Below are 22803 nucleotides of genomic sequence, written 5' to 3' on the forward strand. Positions count from 1 at the left end.
TATCCTGGGTGATTTGAACAGAATATCTAGTACACTATACGGTTATAAAATCTAGACTCTAACTCTGAAAGTCTTAAGATGAGAATGATCATGAATATTAGATTTTTCAGAATGTATTAAAACATTTCCAAATGAAAGATTTATGGAAAACCCAACCATAACATATTCTAATGGTTTGGTCTCAACAAATAAAGATATCCTTTCTTGAGGTGAAAGTTTCAAATGGCTGGTAAATCAAATTCATACGCCTTCTTGAATTCCTAAGAGTTATTACAAATAGATATTTTGGTAAGCTAACCTTAAATGAATTAAAAATGCATGGTTAAATTTTCCTTCAAATACACAGGATCTATTTTTTAAAGGAAAATATATTCATCAAAATATAGTTTAAATTTAACAGGCCTATTCTAACACAAGGTCTTCCCTGGTGGCTCAACGGTAAAGAATCCGCCTTCAATGCAGGAGAGCTGAGTTCAATCCCTGGGTGGGAAAGATCCCCTGGAGGAGGGGATGGCACCCTACTCCAGTTTTCTTGCCTGGGTAATCCCATGGACAGAGGAGCCTAGGAGGCTGCAGCCCAAAGTGTCACAAAGAGTTGAACAGGACTGAAGCAACTGAGCGTGCATGCATGCATTCTAACAGAAAGTCCAGGATTTTGAAGAGTTCAAACCATAATTCATTTCTCAGAATCAACACACAAAGTTTTGGAAAATGAACTCATGAATTGATGATGACCAAAGATGACATCAGATGCCTTTCTGAAAGAACACACCATAGGCCTCCTGTATAAATGGATATACACTGGGAGCTTTTCCAAGGCATGTCTGTCACTCAAATTTCCCAGAACAACTTCCAGGGGACAGGACATTAATGGCAATTATTTTCTCCTACATGTGTTTTTTTTAAATAATAATTTAATAGATAATGAATGTATCATTGCTATGCTAAGTCACTTCAGTCATGTCCAGCTCTGTGTGACCCCATAGACGCCAGCCCACCAGGCTCCCCATCCCTGGGATTCTCCAGGCAAGGACACTGGTGTGGGTTGCCATTTCCTTCTCCAGTGCATGAAAGTGAAAAGTGAAAGTGAAGGCGCTCAGTCATGTCCGACTCCTAGCTACCCCATGGACTGCAGCCTACCAGGCTCCTCTGTCCATGAGATTTTCCAGGCAAGAGTACTGGAGTGGGGTGCCATTGAAGAGATTAAATAATTTGTATGATTAATCTGTCTAGGATAATTACAAGTGTTTAGTATTAAACAAGGCATTTTATAGGGGATTATGAGATTTAAAAAATTTTTAAATAGCTTCTCCAGGAGTTTAAACCTGAATGTTAGGAAGGCACACACTCCTCTGGAAAGGATGGAAACTCAGGCCAAAGAAAGCATTTTAGCTCACAGTCTTGCTGTCTTTGCCTTACATTCGCCACTTGTCTCTTGCTCTCAGCTTTGTCGTCGACAGTGTGTACACGTGAGAAACATCGCTTACCGACAGGGTTAAGCTCACTATGACAGAGTGAGGAAAGGAAAGGCCAGCGTAGTTATGAATTTTTAATGAAATTACTGCAAAGCAAATTTCAATTATCACACCCAGCTCTAATGATCACTTAGCATATTCAAATTTTATTGGCTCACCCTCCCTCTCTCAAGCGGCTTAATTCTGGTAATTTGACATAATGTGAGAGGTTTCATATGTCTTTATTAATGATATATACACAGTGATTTATTTTATTCATAGACAAGACTATACTTAGTATATTAGTTCTGTTAGCAAACATGTAATTTATGTGTAATTCCTGTTATAGGAGATCTGGAACCACCCTCCCCATTCCACCAGATATAAGAGAGGGACCCAAAGACTTCGATACAGGTAGCCATATTTTTTTTCTCTATACAGGAAATAGGAGAAAACTATTGTTTCTGGTGTAATTGGCCACCTTGCATCTACATGGGATGAAATCAACAACAAAAAAACTAAGACCCAGAATGCAATCAGTTTCCATGTTTGTGACACTGAAGTGAGAAGAGCAGATGGGTGCTCATCCTCAGTGTCCATCTGTGAAACACCAGACATACAGAGGAGCTTTCTTAAGCTATTAGCTTTTTCAGTGGAGTCCCACCTCTCTCCTCCCATACAGGTCCTCTTCAGCATCTTCTTCTATCTGCCTGTGAGAGGCGAGGCTTCTCCAAGCCGTGCAGCTGGTAGTTATAGGTGGTCTATGGTGGTGATGTCTCTGCTGCTTGTCTGGGGCATGTGCACATTTGGGAGAACAAGATCCACCCAGGACACCAACCTTTGTCCCTGGAACTTCCTGTTGGCACATTGCATGTATAGGGCCTGAACTTTTGGACAACAATTTATATTTTTTGGAAATAGGTAACTCGGGAAAGCACATGTTGTCTCCTAAAATAAAACCTAAATGCAGTTTGATTGTTTAATCACTATTGAAAAATAATCTAATATTATTTAAGATATGGATTCAATGCCCTGGAAGTTTGGTCTGCATGAGGGACAACAACCACAGTGTTAATTTCATCACTTTTTAAAGCCAGAGGTTGTGAAACACAGCCTTAGATTCCAACTTTCTCAAAAGCAAAAAAGTATACTATTCAAAATTATAATCCATAGACATCAAATAAAGGCTTGAAAAGAGTAATTAAAATATAAATAAAATTCATTGGTTGAAATAACTGAGTCTAATATCACATGATGGAGAAGGAAATGGCAGCCCACTGCAGTGTTCTTGCCTGGAGAATCCCAGGGACAGGGGAGCCTGGTGGCTGCCGTCTCTGGGGTCGTGCAGAGTCGGACACGACTGAAGCGACTTAGCAATATCGCATGAATGGAAGAAAACAGGGTCAACAAATAAGAAGACACCGGCGTCTTCTGCGTTAGAAGAATAGTAAAGACTGCTTTATGCATAATGTTGGTAGGAAAACAATTAACTTGTAGATGTATTTTGGTCTAATAGTTAGGATTGTACCTTTGAAACCTGTAGAAGCCAAAATAGAAAAAAAAAAAAATAACATCTAATAAAAATAAATCACAATAGAAGATAATAATTCAAATGAAGAGTAATGAAAACAAATGCAAAATGATCAACCACATTAAAAAATAAATTAAGCTCAAGCAAAACCTGTTGACAAGAGACAACTCTAAAACTAAAAAATATGGAAGAATTAGAAATAAAGAGTTAAGAAGCACATTAGCAAAGAGAGTAAGGCTCCCCAGGTGGTGCTAGTGGTAAAGAACCCACCTGTCAATGCAGGAGATTTAAGAGATGCAGGTTCAATCGTTGGGTCAGGAAGATCCCCTGAAGGAAGAAATGGCAACCACTCCAGTATGCTTGCCTGGAGAATCCCATGGACAGAGGAGCCTGGCGGTCTAGAGTCCCTGGGGTCACGAAGAGTAGGACAGGACTGAAGCAGCGTAACACACAGCAAACAGAGTAACAATGTTAAAGCCAAAGTAGAATGCAAATTTAAAAAAGGTAAGCGGTACAAAGAGAATAATTTGTATTAATAAAGAGTACATATAAAATGATAATTAACTTCTCACCAAGCTTTACTGGGAAGTGATGTAAAAAATAAGAAAAACAATTTGAAATACAGGAAAAATACACATTTATGTATCATTTATATTATCATATAAGAACTAAATATTGTGAAGTACTGTATATATATTTTATATACAGCTCTAGATTATGGAAAGAATGGAGAAGTAATTAAATTCATTCATTTGCTGAGGTGAAATTTGCATAGAGTAAATGAGGCTCTTGTAACTGTACAGTTAAATGGGTTTTATAACTCCTTGGACAGCAAGGAGAACCAACCAGTCCATCCTAAAGGAAATCAGTCCTGAATATTCATGGAAAGGATGGATGCTGAAGCTGAAGCTCCAGTCCTTTGGCCACCTGATGCAACAGAGCTGACTCATTGGAAAAGACCCTGATGCTGGAAAACACTGAAGGCAGGAGGAGAAGGGGACGACAGAGGATGAGATGGTTGGATGGCATCACCAACTCGATGGACAATGAGTTTGAGTAAGCTCCGGGAGCCCAAGAAAATAAAATCTGTCACTGCTTCCACTTTTTTCCGCTTCTATTTGTCATTAGTTGATGGGACATGATGCTATGATCTTAGTTTTTTTGTTTTTTTTTTAATGTATAGGGAGGAATTGATGGATCATAGAATAGCTATAAGCTCAACTTTATTCACTTCAATTCAGTTGCACAGTCATGTCTGACTCTTTGTGACCCCATGGACTGCAGCACGCCAGGCTTCCCTGTCCATCACCAACTCCCGGAGCTCGCTCAAACATTGAGTCAGTGATGCCGTCCAAACATCTCCTCCTCTGTCGTCCCCTTCTCCTATGGCCTTCAATCTTTCTTAACTTCTAGTTAATACTATTACTTTTTTAGAGGGTTTCTTTTTGTCTACACAATACATCGATCTGTTAAATTTGAGGACAAGCTTCACTTTATTCGTGTAACAACGCTGTTTACATTCGCGATGACATTGTGTTGTTGTTGTACTCATTTGCATTTTCACACAATTTTTTTTATATCAACTAGTCTAATTTCTATGAAAGTTTGGTGAGATTTTCATTTCAAACTCATAGAAATGATTGGTTTGGGAGGCACGCACACATTAAAAGTGTCAAATTTCTGATTCATGAACATTGTATATTTCTCCATATATTTAGATCTTCCTTATTTTCTCTGACGGAGAAGGCAATGGCACCCCACTCCAGTACCCTTGCCTGGAAAATCCCATGGACAGAGGAGCCTGGTAGGCTGCAGTCCATGGGGTCGCTAAGAGTCAGACACGACTGAGCGATTTCACTTTCACTTTTCACTTTCAGGCATTGGAGAAGGAAATGGCAACCCACTGCAGTGTTCTTGCCTGGAGAATCCCAGGGACGGGGGAGCCTGGTGGGCTGCCGTCTATGGGGTCACACAGAGTTGGACACGACTGAAGCGACTTAGCAGCAGCAGCAGCAGTAGCAGTATTTTCTCTGAAGGTAACGACAGAGGATGAGATATCTGGTTGGACGGCATCACCGACTCAATGGACATGAGTTGGAGTAAGCTCTGGGAGATGGTGAAGGACAGGGATATCTGGTGTGCTGCAGTCCATGGGGTCGCAAAGAGTTGGACACGACTGAGCAGCTGAACAACAATGACAAATTTTCTCTGAACAATATTTTTAAATTTTCAGCAAGCTTTGCATACATTTTGCTAAATTTATGCCCAAGTGTATCATATTTTTATGCTACTATAAATGGCATTACTTTTTTGATTGAATTTCTCTTTCAAATTCAAGTACAGCTGATTTGCAATGTTATATTTGTTTCAGGTATACAACATAATGATTCAATATTTCACAGATTATATCTCATTTAAAGCTATAAAATTGTGGCTATATTCTCTGCGTTGCAAATATATCCTTATAGGTTATTTATTTTATGTTTAATAGTATGTCAATTTTATTTGTGAGCGTTCACTGCTGATACAAAAAGAAACTAGTAATCTTTGTATGTTGACCTTGTATTCTAATTTACTCTTCTAAGTCTGAATTATTCTAATTTACTCATTAGTTCAAGCAACATGTATGTGCAGTCTTTAGGATTTTTATAATGCTTGCAATAATGTCTACAAGTAGAATTGTATTTTTTCCATTGAAGCTATATTAATAGCTTCTTTGTAAGTTTCTTTCACTTCTTTGTAAAAATATTAATAGTAGTTACATCTTACTTAAGTGGTCAAAAAATTCTGAGGAAAACATTTGAATCTGGAATTCTATTTGGGGGATTTTTGTTTATTTATATAGTGAATTTCATGTATGTACATGGCCATTTGTTTTATTTTTTCTTGAATCTGTTTAAGCAAATCATGTTGCAAAAGAGATATCTCCATGCTTTCTAAGTTGTAAAATTCAGGCACCAATTATTTATCATGTTATCTTTTGGATGTTGTAGTGTATCTCTCCTTTCATTTATAACACTTTACTTTATTATCACTACATATATCTCTACCTATCTTGCTAAATATTTTTTTATTTTAATGATAATTAATAAAAACAACCTTTCCCTTTGCTAATTATGTTTTATATTTTTGTTGCCTATTTTAGTAGTTTTTGCTCTTACATTTCTGATTATCTTCTTACTCTTTGACCTCCTCTTTCACCTTTTCAAACATATGCGTAACATAAGCATAAACACTTTAATATATGGTTAAAGTAAATTAGATTAGATTATTTAGATTTCCGTCTACACACTGCTCAAGTTGAATCTCACGTATTCTGAGATGCTGCATTTTCATGATCATTTATTTGAAATATTTCCTATTTTCTTTTATGATTTCTTCTTTGTCTAATATGTAAATGAGAACATTCTAGGTATCTTATTGTCAATACTTTACATTATGGCCAAATATATGCTTTATCTTAATGACATTTCGTGTATGTTTAAGAAGAATGTGTACTCTGCTTTCATTAGATATAACATCCTTAATTTGTCACTCAAAGCTAGACAGAAAACAGTTTATCTACATACTTACTCATAGTCTGTCTCGAGATTCTCTAAAATGTGGAGTGAAGAGTATTAAAAAACACCTATGATTATGAACTGCAGTCCCCATTGGTTCTGCTACTGTTTGCTTCATGTACCTGAAGCTTGCTAATAGGCACAATCCATTTATAATCGCTATGTCTATGAGATACTTTGGTGACTTTATTATTGTAGAACACTCCTCTTTACCTCTGGTAATAATTCTTGACTTCCAGTCAAGTTTTTCCTAGTATTAAATACAGTCACAGTGACGTTATGCTCATAATTTTATTTTAATCTTAGCAATCTTAGGAAAGGAATACTACAGGCTGTCTGCTGTCACCCTGTTTATTTAACCTGTACGCTGAGCACATCATGAGAAATGCTGGGCTAGATGAATTACAGACAGGAATAGTCGGCTTAAAATTGAATATTAAAAAAAAAACCTAAGATCATGGCATCTGGCCCTATTACTTCATGGCAAATAGAAAGGGAAAAGTTGGAAGCAGTGACAGATTTCCTCTTCTTGAGCTCTAAAATCACTGTGGACGGTGACTGCAGCCATGAAATCGGAAGACGATTGCTTGGCAGGAAAGTGATAACAAACCCAGACAGTGTGTTGAAAAGCAGAGACATTGCTCTGCTGACAAAGGTCTGTATAGTCAGGGCTGTGGTCTTCCCAGTGGTCACACACAGCTGTGAGAGCTGGACCGTAGGAAGACAGAAGACCAAAGAATTGATGCCTTTGAACTGTGGTGCTGGAGAAGACTCCTGAGAGTCCCCTGGACACCAAGGAGAACAAACCAGTCAGTCTTAAGGGAAATCAACTCTGAATACTCGTTGCAAGGACTGATGCTGAAATGCCAGTATTTTGGCCATCTGATGCAAACAGCCACCACTTCATGGGAAATAGATGGGGAAACAGTGGAAACAGTGTCAGACTTTATTTTTTTGGGCTCCAAAATCACTGCAGATGGTGACTGCAGCCATGAAATTAAAAGGGTCTTACTCCATGGAAGGAAAGTTATGACCAATAGATAGCATATTCAAAAGCAGAGACATGACTTTGCCAACAAAGGTCCGTCTACTCAAGGCTATGGTTTTTCCTGTGGTCATGTATGGATGTGAGAGTTGGACTGTGAAGAAGGCTGAGTGCCAAAGAATTGATGCTTTTGAACTGTGGTGTTGGAGAAGACTCTTGAGAGTCCCTTGGACTGCAAGGAGATCCAACCAGTCCATTCTGAAGGAGATCAGCCCTGGGTGTTCTTTGGAAGGACTGATGCTAAAGCTGAAACTCCAATACTTTGGCCACCTCATGCGAAGAGTTGACTCATTGGAAAAGACTCTGATACTGGGAGGGATTGAGGGCAGGAGGAGAAGGGGACGACAGAGGATGAGATGGCTGGATGGCATCACCGACTCAATGGACATGAGTTTGAGTGAACTCCGGGAGTTGGTGATGGACAGGGAGGCCTGGAGTGCTGCGATTCATGGGGTCGCAGAGAGTAGGACACGACTGAGCAACTGAACTGAACTGAACTGATGCAAACAGCTGACTCATTGGAAAATTCCCTGATGCTGGGAAAGACTGAGGGCAGAAGGGGAAGAGGGTGTCAGAGAATAAGATGGCTTGATGGCATTGCTGATGCAATGAACATAAACTTGGGCAAACTTCAGGAGATGGTGAGGGACAGGGAGGCCTGGCATGCTGCAGTCCAGGGACAAAGAGTTGGACACACCCGGGCAACTAAACAACAGCAACATTCTTAAGGTATCCTAGGCACTGCATTTAAAATGCCTCATTTTAGACAGCAAACTATGGGTTCTGATGTCTTTTATTTGCAACTGTCAGTCACTGCCTTTAGTTTTAATTATAACTACATATACATATGCGTCTTTTATGCCTATAACGCCTTTTGTAATTAATTTAGTAATTGATATGGTTTCTTTTATTTTTAGTGTCTCGCTATTGGCTTTCTAGTTTTCTCATGTGATTTCTCCTCTCATTTCTGGATTCTTTCGGATTACTGTAATATTCATAATTGCTCTATTTTAATCTCTTTATTGGATATGCAGCTACAGATACTCACATTTTCTGATTCTTGTGAAATTACTATATACATTCTCGACTTACCACATTCTCCAAGGAGGTGACATGTGCCAGTTCAAGTGAAATATAAGAAAGTCTCAAAAGTAAAGTAACTTTTATTCTTGTGCTTTGCATGAATGCTATTTGTTTTATAAGTATATTCATAAAAAATACAATGTTGGGGTTTTTTGGTCTTATAATTTGTCTTCAAATATTTTTTAAAAGATGGTCTTTTATGTTCACCCACAAATGACCATTTAGTGTGCTCTTTCCCATCTGTTTCCATTTTCCTTTAGCATGAAGAATTTCCTTTAGCAATCTTTGTAGTGCAGATCTGCTGGCTACATAACCTCTCAACTATTGCTCATATGAAAAACTTGTCTTTTACCTCTATTTATAAATGAGGTTTTGATTGAGTTTTTTTTTCTTTTCCTTTCAGCACTTTAAAAATTTATTGTATAATTCTGATGTCAGTTGTCTTTGATGACAAGTCAGCCATCATTTGTTTATGGCTCCCCTGCAGATAATATGCCTCTTCTCCTCTCTGTCTGCTTTCAAGCTATTTGTTTTATCTTTGGGATTCAGTAGTTTCAATTTGTGCCTAGGTCCAGTTCTATTTCTATTTATTCTTAGAATTCATGTGTTTCTTGTTTGTCTATGTTGATATTGTCCACCAAACTTGAGGAATTTTTTGTCATTAAGGTTTTTGTTTTTTAGTTCCAATGTCTATTATGTCTAAAATTAAACATATTATAAAAATAAATATTTTTCACAGGTCTTTGAGGATATGCTTATTTCTTTTCAATATATTTCTCTCTGCTTTTCATATGTGAGAATTTCTATTAGTCTGTATTCAAATTGATCCTTTCTTAGTAGACTCCAGTGGTCTATTAAGTCCTATCCAGTGAGTTATTTACATAAACATTTTTAAAAATTTTATGGTGGTTTTACTTTTACTGAAAAATAACAAGGATATTGCAGAGGCTCCCGTATAACTCGCGTCCAGTTTCTTCCGTATTAACAGCTTACATTGCTTAATCACAACTGATATCTCTCTGACATACTTCGGTCAATCAGTGCAAATTCTTTTCCTTTGAGCACTTCCTTACTTTTTGTACTACAAAATCCAAGATTAATGCAAGACAGCCTAGTCTCATCTTGTCTATTTCTTGTCCCTGTCCCAGAATTAGGTATTCTCCAAATATCCCTGATTCTTTTTATTAGAGAATGGGAAGAGAAACCACGATTTTAGTGTTGGCTATTCTTGTAGAGGGGGTGTCCTTGTGTCCAGGTCCTCTCGGCAAAGAAACATAGGAGTGTATACCAACTTATGTGTATTTACTTATCTGTGTCTATATCTACATATACTTCTATGTCTGTACTGTTAAATATGGGTCCATACTGATGTCTCCCACTCTAATCCATTACATGTGGATCATTTTATTCTTCTCCTGGCTTGTCTGTAACCTCCCACTCCAACAATAAGACTGGAGTGGGAGTCTTATTGTTCCCATTATCTGGGGAACTGGCTCCTACTATCTGCATCTATTTATATAATTATTAACTCCAGTGGGCCTGTATAGTTTTCCAGAATTGTTAACGTATACCCCCATGGAAAACAACTTCGCCAACTAGAGTACAGTGCTTAAGGGCAGTTCCTTTTTGCTTTTAGTCTGACAAATCCCATCCATTCCCACAGATGCATAGGTCGCCACCTTCTCATCGCTCCCCCTTCAGGGATGTGGTTTCATAGGTCTGTCCAGCAGTTAGATCCTGCTAACATCATGCATTCAGACAAGGGGTTTCCAACCTCCTAAATGAGCTTGCAATTTTGCACATATTGGCATCTACTCTTTGTGCCAGGGCTTTATGGATTTTGAGAACTGAAGAGGGTGATGAACTCACTGTGTCAGTTTCATGCAGAATAGTCTTACTGTCCTAGAATACCTGCTATTCTCTATGTAAGCCCCAGGATTCCTGACAGCTACCGATCTCCAGGGCGTCTCTACAGCACTGCCTCTCCCAGAACATCACTTGAACATAATCAAATACTTTGTCGCCTTTTCTGATTGATATCTCTCACATAGTGATGTGCATTTAAAATTTAACCATGCTTTCTTGGTCGTGTTCATTTCTTTTTACGACCGAATATTTCATTAAATGGATGTACCACAAACGACTGACCCATTCTATTGAAAGACAACTTAACGCTTGCCAGTATTTGACATTATAAATATTTGCATGCTGTCTTTTGTGTGATGTAGAATATTAGATTGAAATAATCAAATAAGAACACTAAGATTTATGTTGGAAAATCTCAGTGAATTATAAATTGGGGAATACAAAGATCCAATATTAGAGATTAGCTAAAAAGAGTCCATTTAACTAATAGAATAATATAAAGTAAATAAATTTATAAACAGAATAATGTTAATAGATAAAATATATCTAAAATAGTCACATCAAATATTGTTTAAAATGTAATGTATAACTTTTATTTGTGAAAATTTCAGTAAGTATTTAATACCATATATTTAATGATATTTTACTAATAGTACCTACCTCAGAGAATCATTGTTTTATGTTACAAAAAAAGATGTGTTTGAATAATTTAATATACAAGATTATACAAAGCAGTCTTTAAATGTCAGCTTTTCATTATTAAAGAAGAAATTGAAAATAAATGCATTAAAATATAAAATGAATAGCAAAATTCGTCTTTTTCTAGATTTTTTGCAAAGTAAGTTATTTTATAATCAATTTAAAAATCAGTTTAAGGTAAAATTGTAAACAGTATTGTGTAGCATGGTAGAATCCTTCCCAGGTGGTGTTAGTGGTAAAGAATCCATCTGCCACTGCAGGAGATGTAAGAGACTTGGGTTAGATCCCTGGGTGAGGAAGATCCCCTGGAGGAGGGAATGGCAACCCACTCCAGTATTCTTGCCTGGAGAATCCTACCAACAGAGGAGCCTGGTGGGCTGCCGTCTATGGGGTCGCACAGAGTCGGACACGACTGAAGCGACTTAGCATAACATAAAGTGTTCTTACTGTATTCATTAGCAAATGCGTAGAGCTTCCAGCAAGTTTCATCCTTTAAAAATTTGTTTTTTTTACATATATTATTTAGATATAAGAACACTAAGTTATTCATATGAAAAGCGTATTTCTCTGAATGTACGTTGTGTGAAAGAACATATTTTTATCCAAAACATTTGCTTCTGTTTTTCCATTTTCTAAGATAATTGAGAAGTACAAACTTCTCCTTCTGAACTGTTTAGCTGAATTTCTTGAAGATTTTGTTACAGATTGAATTCTCCGTTACTTGGTTGTTTTGAATTCTCTGTTGACTTAGTTGTTTATTTTTTTCTTTTCCTAAACATATCATACAGAATGGATTGATGTTTTCATCTTTACTATGATCAGAGTTAAAGTACCAGTGTGACCATTACACCAGGCCATGAGAAAAAAAAATATACATATACATATATGAATCAAGGTCAATAATGTATTTCTTTTCCATTTAGCTAGTTTTTAAAAAGGGTGTTTCAGTAAATCACTTTATAGTCTAATTGACATTGTGCACACAATCTAACTTTTTAAAAAGGTTTTCAAAATACATAAGCCATTTTAGGAACTGTCTTCTTTAAACAATTTTTTTTATTTGTCTTTGAGTGCACTTTGTCTTCGTTGCTGGGCGGACTCTTTTCGAGCTGCAGTGAGTGCGGTCTGCTCTCCAGTTGCGACAACAAGCTTCTCACTGCAGTGGTTTCTCTTGTTGCAGAGCCTGGGCTCGAAGGCACGCAGGCTTCAGGAGCTGTGGCACATGGGCTTAGTACTGAGGGGTCCAGAGCACAGGCTCAATAACCGTGGCCACGGGCTTAGGCGCCCCATGGCAGGTGGAATCTTTGTGGATCAGGGATGAAACCCGTGTGGATCAGGGATGAAACCCGTGGTCTCCTACATTGGCAGGATTCTTTACCACTAAGCCACCAGGGAAGCCCCAGGAACTGTCTTAACTGTACCATTCTAATTATCTTTAGGGGTCACACAACTGACTGTCTCATGTACTAAAAGTCTGAGCAGTGGAGCGTCATCCATCCAGGAAAATGCAAGGGTTTAAGGAAAGTTTGCCGACAGGAGATGTTTCTAATCTAAATCACACGCAGTCTTCAGCAGCGCATTTGGTCCTCAGGGACCAGGACCACTCAGGTTTCCTGACTGATTCCCTGAAGGCGTGAGCTGTGCCTTTTCCAAGGCGGTGCATCTGGGGAGCAGCAAAGGGCCCCTTTGCAAGGGGGTGAAGGAGAGGCCTGCATCCCCACCTCCTCTTCCATTTGCCCCTGGAGATTCAGAGGTCCTCAGGCCTTATTTTCCTGCACTTTATTTGGAGAGCACACCACATTCCCCTTTTAGAATGCCCCCCTCCCCCATTTTGCAGTCTTGGATTTGATTCAGAAGAAAAATGATAGAAGCATAATTTGAGCCCCTTAAAGAGGGTCCAGTTATGATTTTGTTCCACCTCAAGTCAGACTGTTGGCACCTGTAGCCAGCTCATTGAGTGTCACTGTGCACGACCCTGACGACCCACAAAGGCATATGACTGCATAAAGGCAGGTCAGGGCTGATGTGTGTGTCATCCCAGGACTTCACCAGACGCCCTTCCTGTTGAGGATGCAAAGCTACATGGCTGTTCTCTGAGGCAACTTGCTTGCATATTATGGTTAAGTACTGCACACTGAGGTGTGCAGATGCTGTGTCCCCAGCCTTCCCCAGCCTCCCCCAGCTTGTCTGAGGGCCTATGGCCAGTGGTTCTCCACAAGGGGCCATGAGCCCCTTGGAAGGCATTTGGCTATGTCTGGGGACACACAACTGGAGGGGAAAGTGTTGCTTGCATCTGGCCACTGCCACTGCTGAACATCTGCAATGCACAGGATGGGCCCCACAACAAAAAGTATCTGTTCCAAAAGGTGCCAAGAGTGTAAAGGCTAAGAAACCGAGATCTACACAAACACAAACCTGCGGGGAGAATCCTTTTGTCTTGACAAACCAATAAGCGTACAAAAATTCCCCACAATTCCAAGGAAATGCAGGTACAGAGAAAGAACAATTATGCAATTATTTGTGTATGACACATGACACAGAGATCCCTTTAATGTCACACACAGGTAAGCACACTCACACACACACACACACACACACACCTCTTTCATCGTTAGTGAAGATAGCCCATAGGCAGTTACGAATAACGAGCAATCATGCAGTTATTTATGTGTATGACACGTGACACAGAGATCTCTTTAACAGTACACACACAAGCACACTCACACACACACACACACACACACACATTTCTCTCACCATTAGTGAAGGTGGCCCGTATCCATGGGCACTTTTCTCTGGACTTTGGGTTCCTCAAGGTGATTCTTGGAGCAGCCCTGTAACCCCTTCCGTGGATGATGACGCAGCTGTGGGAGGCTCCAGGGCTGCTCACTTCAGGGGTCTCTGCACAGAACCTGGAGCTGGACTTCAACATGAATCCCTCTGACTGCGCAGTTCAGTTCAGTTCAGTCGCTCAGTCGTGTTGACTCTTGGTGACCCCATGAATTGCAGCACTCCAAGCCTCCCTGTCCATCACCAACTCCTGGAGTTCACTCAAACTCACGTCCATCGGGTCGGTGACGCCTTCCAGCCATCTCATCTTCTGTCGTCCTCTTCTCCTCCTGCCCCCAATCCCTCCCAGCATCAGAGTCTTTTCCAATGAGTCAACTCTTCGCTTGAGGTGGCCCATGTATTGGCGTTTCAGCTTCAGCATCAGTCCTTCCAATGAACACCCAGGACTGATCTCCTTTAGAATGGACTGGTTGGATCTCCTTGCAGTCCAAGGGACTCTCAAGAGTCTTTTCCAACACCACAGTTCAAAAGCATCAATTCTTCGGCACTCAGCTTTTTTCACAGTCCAACTCTCACATCCATACATGACCACAGGAAAAACCATAGCCTTGACTACATGGACCTTTGTTGGCAAAGTAATGTCTCTGCTTATGCTGTCTAGGTTGGTCATAACTTTTCTTCCAAGGAGTAAGCATCTTTTAATTTCATGGCTGCAATCACCATCTACAGTGATTTTGGAGCCCCCCAAAATAAAGTCTGACACTGTTTCCACTGTTTCCCCATCTATTTGCCATGAAGTGATGGGACCGGATGCCATGATCTTCGTTTTCTGAATGTTGAGCTTTAAGCCAACTTTTTCACTCTCCTCTTTCACTTTCATCAAGAGGCTTTTGAGTTCCTCTTCACTTTCTGCCATAAGTGTGGTGTCATCTGCATATCTGAGGTTATTGATATTTCTCCTGGCAACCTTGATTCCAGCTTGTGCTTCTTCCAGCCCAGCGTTTCTCATGATGTACTCTGCATAGAAGTTAGTTAGGATCCTTCAAAACTGCCTTTTTGCCTCCAGTGCAGATAACCTTGAAAATCTGCAGTCAGTGAGATTCAACTGCACGAAAATTTCAAACAATTTTACATTTTATTGTTTATCTAAATTTATGTTATGTTCTATTTTACAAAAGACTATGTCATACTTTCTGCAATTTACAGACACTGTCGATTTGCATATGCATGTGTTTTTCTTCCTCTAGCGCTAATGACTGTTCCCTCAGTTTGCAAATCTGCCAAGTTTCATTGTTCTACATCAAGATAACATGCTTAAACAAAAAAACAAATTTAAAAAAATAAACAAAAAAACATAATATGTTTTAAAGTTTTGAGAAGATGTTTTTTTTTGCCAAAGTTTCTCTAGGTCTGTTTTGCAAATACCAACTACACCATATTTGAGATTTTACTAAGAATTAATGACTTATATTTGAACTTGTAAACTATTGTTCATTCTTATGGGTCTAATCTGTATATTAGGTCAAGGACAATGCTACCAAGGGGTAAAAGAGAGTCAGTCTCTCAAAACTGAATGTAATGTTTAATACTTATTATATGTGATCATAATAAAACTGCTGCTGCTGCTGCTGCTGCTAAGTCGCTTCAGTCTTGTCCAACCCTGTGCGACCCCATAGACGGCAGCCAACCAGACTCCCCCGTCCCAGGGATTCTCCAGACAAGAACACTGGAGTGGGTTGCCATTTCCTTCTCCAATGCATGAAAGTGAAAAGTGAAAGTGAAGTTGCTCAGTCCTGTCCAACTCTTAGCGACCCCATGGACTGCAGCCTACTAGGCTCCTTGGTCCATGGAATTTTCCAGGCAAAGCAACCAATATAATTTCCCTTATGAATAACATCTTCTTGAGAGGAAAATAATTCCTTTAAAGAAGGTTCTAAGTTTTTTTAAGAAAACTAAAATGCTTCTCGATAAACCCAGCTGGTCCCTAAAACTTCAAAATATATTTATTTTTATTAACGGTTCCTGTTTCTCGTTTCCAGTTGTCAACACTCATCCCATCATTTCTCTCTTGCCACTTTTCCTACAGATTTTTAAAAAGTCGTTTAGTCCTCCGTGACTTTTTCCTCCTTTCACCCAGGAAGCACAGTGGGGTCAACAAATTCTCAGGAAGCGAATGGTGGTTCCAACTCAAGTCTACCCTGGTCCCCCGCACGTACACGTCCTTGTCATGGGCTTTCCCCACCAGCTCTGCTCTCAATTTCCACCCACGTCCCTCATCTTCATCCTTCTCAGAAGCAGTCTTCCCTTGGCTTCCTGAAGAATCCCCTTTCCTACCAAAACTGCCTCCAAGACCTGTGTCCTGGCTTCATCTCCCTTCTATCCATCTTTTTCTTATACAGACTCCAGGGGTAGCCATTTTCGAGGTGAATTTCAGCTTCCTATCTCCTCCAGGTTCTCTGCCAGGGCATTTCAGTTTTTTCTCTCCCTGGGCTTGCACACTCAGCACAGTTTCCTTGTCAGAGCCCTGATTCCCTAACCCTGGTGCACGTTTGCCTTTATCCAACATTTGTTAAAGTACCCTGATGTACCTGGGGACTTCCCGGGTGGCTCAGTGGTAAAGAATCTGTCAGGGCAGGAGACACAAGAGAGTTGGGTTTGATCCCTGAGGTCAGGATGAGCCCCTAGAGTAGGAAATGGCAACCTACTTCAGTGTTCTTGCCTGGAAATTCCCATGGACAGTGGAGCCCGAGAGCTACAGTCCATGGGGCCATGAAGAGTTAGCCACAACTGATACACTTTCACTTGAAAGAGAAAGAGAAGAGTGAAAAAGTTGGCTTAAATCTCAACATTCAGAAGATGAAGATCATGGCATCTGGTCCCATCACTTCATGGCAAATAGATGGGGAAACAGTGGAAACAGTGGCTGACTTTTTTGGGGCTCCAAAATCCCTGCAGATGGTAATTGCAGCCATGAAATTAAAAGATGCTTACTCCTTGGAAGAAAAGTTATGACCAACCTAGACAGCATATTCAAAAGCAGAGACATTACTTTGCTAACAAAGGTCCATCTAGTCAAGGCTATAGTTTTTCCAGTGGTCATGTATGGATGTGAGAGTTGGACTATAAAGAAAGTTGAGCACCGAAGAATTGATGCTTTTGAACTGTGGTGCTGGAGAAGACTCTTGAGAGTCCCTTGGACTACAAGGAGATCCAACCAGTCCATCCTAAAGGAGATCAGTCCTGGGTGTTCATTGGAAGGACTGATGTTGAAGCTGAAACTCCAGCACTTTGGCCACCTGATGGGAAGAGCTGACTCATTTGAAAAGACCCTGATGCTGGGAAAGATTGAAGGTGGGAGGAGAAGGGGACGACAGAGGATGAGATGGTTGGATGGCATCACCGACTCAATAGACATGGGTTTGAGTAAACTCTGGGAGTTGGTGATGGACAGGGAGGCCTGTTGTGCTGTGGAGGGGTCGCAACACGTGAGTCGGACACGACTGAGCAACTGAACTGAACTGTGCCACTGAGCGCACATGCATTCTGTAGTTGGATCTGTCCTAACAACCAGGGGACCAGAAAACAAGCATTTTCCACCATGATGCATCTACTCCCTCCCCAAGCTTAGGAAAGATTGGCTCAAAGTCCCACAACCTGTGGAGAACATGGCAAGGAGAACTACATGATCTTGTTCTCCATAATGCTGACCATGGGTCTCTGGGACCCTTCAAGTAGAAGCTGTGTCCTGCAGCCTGTGCTTACTATTGCCCTAGATTAAAAAATTAATGCAGTTGTATACATTTCATTCAGAGAAGGCAATGGCAGTCCACTCCAGTACTCTCACCTGGAAAATCCCATGGATGGAGGAGCCTGGTAGGCTGCAGTCCATGGGGTCTCTAAGAGTTGGATAGGACTGAACGACTTCACTTTCACTTTTCACTTTCATGCATTGGAGAAGGCAGTGGCACCCCTCTCCAGTACTCTTGCCTGGAAAATCCCATGGACAGAGGAGCCTGGTGGGCTGCAGTTCATGGGGTCACGAAGAGTCAGACATGACTGAGTGACTTCACTTTCAGTTTTCACTTTCGTGCATTGGAGAAGGAAATGGCAGCCCACTCCAGTGTTCTTGCCTGGAGAATCCCAGGGGCGGGGGAGCCTGGTGGGCTGCCGTCCATGGGGTCGCACAGCGTCGGCCACGACTGAGTGACTGAGCAGCAGCAGCAGAGCCTACATTTCATTGACCATGAACGTCAGCACTGTTGGACTAAGAGCAGTGAGAATGAGGCATCAGGCAACGTTTAACCACCTCAGCAGGCGAGATACAATCTTCTTCAAAAGGCAAGGCAGGCAACCACTTTGAGAAGCAGAGAGATGCGGTGCACACCACTGGATCTTGTGTCTGTGGAGGGGGATGGTTCAGACTCTCAGAAGCAGTGATGTTCTGTGTCTCAGAGAACTGACCTTTGTTTGCCCGAGAAAACCTGGATGAGACTCACACATGACCTGAAGGGGCAATGAGCTTTGGTTCCTACATCACCACCTCTTTTGATATTCAATCTTCTAAGAGGATTTCTAACATGAAATCCATCTGATTTTCCCACCCCTGAAGTTCCAGAAGGGTTGCGTCTTTCAGTAGAAGATTTATAACGGGTAGACCAGGGCAGAAAGAGAAAACCACACCATCGTGATTGGAAAGACGTCTGGGGTTCTTTAAAAACAGTGGTGTGCTGAAGGGGCTGAGGGTGGGGTTTACATCCCCCCCACCCCTTGGGTCTGGAATCAAGCCTGCTCTGGTCAGATTGGGACCGGCGCACAGATCCAGGGGCTGGTAATCTGATCATCGTCTTTCTCGTTTTTCATGCTGTGTTCTCTTCAGAGCCCCTTCTCCTGGTACCAGCCTGTGACAGTGCGATAAGACACAAGAAATTTAGTCATCATGGCTGCACCGAAGGAGCTCAGGGAAGGGATTAGGATATTCCATAACCCTTCCATTAGCCACGGACGGGGCCGCTCCGCTGCGATTACAGGGCTCCGCACCGCCATGGTTTCCTCCCTCTCTGCCTGCTTGGGGAGATTATATATATATATATGTATCTCCTGTTTTATTTATATTTTCACGTCCTATAAATAAAGCTTTGAAAGATTAACCCGGAAATAGTCACCATCACAATCAGCCCCCCGCATCTTGGCAGCAGACTCTCCAAAGTTGCACACTCTGCGCCTCCCCAACGACGCAGGCTAGGTCCCTCGCTGTCGGCAGTGTTATCAGAGCGCTCATCTGTGTTCTGTCTTTATTAGGAAATACAGACAGTGGACCTAAGCAAATTGACACGGGATACAGAGAGGGTGCCGATGGGGAGCAGCCTTTAGGGAAAAATAGAAGGAGCCGCAGAGGCAAAGCAGGGGGTGTCGCTTCCTGTCACTGGGGGTGTGCACGGCTTTTTGCAAAGAGGCCACTTCTAACAGTGGTGATACCTCCTGGCAAGTCTCTTGGACAAAATGTGGACATGCCCCCAGCAAGACTTCTCTTTAGGAAGTCTTCACGCTGTGGATCTTTCCCTTGAAACATTTCATTCCCTGTTTAATTCTAGCAGTTAACAGCAACTAGAACAAAAATTAGTATTAACTAAAATTTTAATTTTATTTTGGGGGTGCAGTTTAAAAGTAACTGGATAAGACTACATATTTTCTCTATAAGGAGGACATCTGAAGTGGTATAAGCAGGACAGCCAGAGAGAGGAGATGAGGAAAGGTACAGGCCATTGGTATTGGTGAAGGGTTGAAGAAATTTTTAAGTAGTTGCAAATAGAGCCATGAATCTAAAATAAATACGCTAATCATGCTCTGAAAAAATTAGTTTTAAACCAAGAGAAAGCAGTATTGACTACAAATCTCAAGTCCAGTCATGCACCAAAAGACCCTAGATGCCCGTCCGCCACTGAAAGATGCCTGACCCTGGGCACAAGGCCTTACCTGCAAACAGATACGATTACGTCTGTCCTTTTGGACTCCCCGAGTGGTGCAGTGGTGAAAATCCCGCCTGCCGATGCAGCAGATGGAAGAGATGTGTTCAGTCCCGGGGTCGGGAAGATTCCCCTGGGGGAGGAAGTGGCAACCCACTCCAGTATTGTTGCCTGGAAAATTCCATGGACAGAGGAGCCTGGTGGGCTGTAGCCACTGGGTCACAAAGAGTCTGACTTGACTGAGCACAGCACAGCATAGCAGAAGGTTTTGATGGGGGTTTAATTAAATGCCATAACACAGGTGTGCCATAACACATAACCAGGATGCCATCGTGGTTTTCCAGGATCCAGGAGAAAAATGGAGTTCTGACTCGAGTCCGTTGAGAACCAGGGGGTAGAAAAGCAGGGAGGATCCGTGGATCTGCTGGACCAACCCTGAAATGGGTTCAGTGCAGGGCTGCTATCGGTTTCTACCCTGAGCACTGGTGCGCTCTCTCTTTCTCTCCCTTTTTGTTAAATAAATCAGGCCACACCCTGGTTGGGGCCCATATTACACAGCCCTAGTAGCACTAATGTCCATTAGCATCCCCCTGACTCTTTCGAGCTAAAGCACTCTGCTTGCCACCATGGTTTTCTGTCTGCTCAAGAGGTACGTTCACCCCGTCACTGATGGCTAAGCTCTGCTGTTGGACAATCTAGCCTTTAAACTGGTACCCGGAATTCTCTTTTCATGTTGGCATCTCTTGCAGGCAACTCAGACCTATGGCTGAACGTCATCACTGAGCTTCTCAAAGACACTTGTCTGAGTAAACAAACTGCTAGTGGACTCAGAGAAATCTGACCAGGGCTCGTGTTTGCGCTCATGTAATAAGCTCATCTCTCAGCACCACCTCCCGAGCCTCTGTCCTTCCCACCCACACCCTGGCAGGGAAGTTCCAGCTCCTCTGCTCTGTTCATTCCAGCTCATCTCTAGATCCACGCTTTAAGAAGCCAGATGGCAAGTATGTTAAGATTCTTCTTGGAGTCCTGGTCCAGATGTTAAGCCCCAAGTAACAAGGGCTTCTCCCATGTCAATACACTCTCCTGTCCAGCTTCACATTCTGCTCTTCCGCATATAACACCTTCAAAGTCCATTCCTGCATATTCTCCATGTGCTGGAAGAAATCTGCACTTCTTTTGGTTGTAACCTCTCTCCTTCCCTGCTCACCTGTGCGGTGACATGACGTGGTTATTGGTCTGGAATAGATGAGAGGCAATGTCAAAGGTCAGGCTCCTAGGGAAACAATGTCTGAGATGGAGATGCGAAATCAGACAGCTTCCTGGGGACCACTCTCAGGATGAGGCCTGGTCAGGGGGAGGGGAGCAGGCCTGAGCAGAGGGAGGAGCTGTGTTGCAGAACTAATCCAGGAGAGGCTTTGACTGGTCCTGAGCTCGGATGCTGGGACAGTTCTGTCAATTTGTGCCATTTGGGGCAGAGGAGCCCTCAGACCCCCTCCTGGACCTGGCCTTGTGCGCTGTCTTGGAGAGCAGTCAGAATTCTGTGCTGGGTGCCCTCTCGCATTCGAGCACAGTTCCTGGAGAGGAAGTCAGTTGAGTCCTCAGTGAGCAGCACCACTGCCCCAGTCTAATGGAACGTTGGATGTGAGCCTGCTGAGGATGTGGGGAGGTGCACCCAAATCCACTGGGTGGCATCTACAGGAGTCCACACTTTGTACCCCATGCGTTCACTTGTGAATTCATCCCACGGAAAACAGAAGCTCTGAGCGTCTAGCTGGCTGTGCATCCTGGGAAACTTACAAGAGGAAGATGAGAAGGTGGACCAGAGCCTCCACTGGGGCCAGGGACCCTCCTCTCTGCCCCCCTGCAGTAGCCATGCTAGAGACCCCTACCCCATCAGTACCTCAGCTGGCCACACACCCTCCTGAGGCCCTGGTGGGGGTGCTTCCCCCTCAAAGACACCGGTGGCCAAGAGGGAAGCAGCAAATGAGCCAAGGGGCCACCTTGTGCCAAACCCACTTTTCAGCACCTGTGAACCTGTGATGTAAGAGCAGCTCTTCTCGCCAGGATGGTGCACCTCCCCTTGTCTGCTGGTCCGGCAACATGAGGACTCTGAAGAGGCAGAAGAGGCAGCCATGGCACAGTGTTGAATGAATGGCCTCTTGGTTCCCTGGTAGGAAAGGTTTGCCCTAGGGAACCATGACCTCATGACCTACAGAACCTCAAGGTGAGGGGACAGAGGAGGAGCCCGGACTACCCCCGCTCCAGGATCCTGAGAGCAATGAGAAGGGCACTTCTGACTTCCAGCCTTTGATCCCATCTGCCCAACCTTTGTCTTCTTCATGGGGACCAGGCTTTGCTCCTGTTAGTGGATGAGGGCCGTGAAACCGGCTCAGCTTGCAAACGGCCACAGCGACTTCTGTTGGTGTAAACCAGCCCCCCAGTCCTCCGTTTCTTTCAGCAGGATGGTTGGGCACAGCCTTGTTGACCACCATCTTGGCTCCCGAGGCTGCCATGGCTCACTCTGGGTCAAGCTCCCTGGGTGCAGAGGCTGATGTCTGACACTCAGCAGCAGCTCCTCCCAGCACGGAGGTGGGAACCACGTCCCGCCTGTGCGTGGTCCCAGGACCGTGCTCCAGTTTGCTCCACTGTTGCCATCTTGAAAGTCTTAAAATATCTGATGGGAAGGCCATGCATTCTCATGTTGGACCCTAAGTTGTAACTGGTCCTGGGGACACAAATAAGGGCAGAAGCACCTGCTGGAGGATCATGAGCTTGTGGGTGATGGGAGGAAGCAGAGCCGTGGGTTAGGATC

The sequence above is a fragment of the Bos mutus genome, chromosome 20, assembly GCF_027580195.1.
Source record: "Bos mutus isolate GX-2022 chromosome 20, NWIPB_WYAK_1.1, whole genome shotgun sequence".
Classification (NCBI taxonomy): Eukaryota; Metazoa; Chordata; class Mammalia; order Artiodactyla; family Bovidae; genus Bos; species Bos mutus.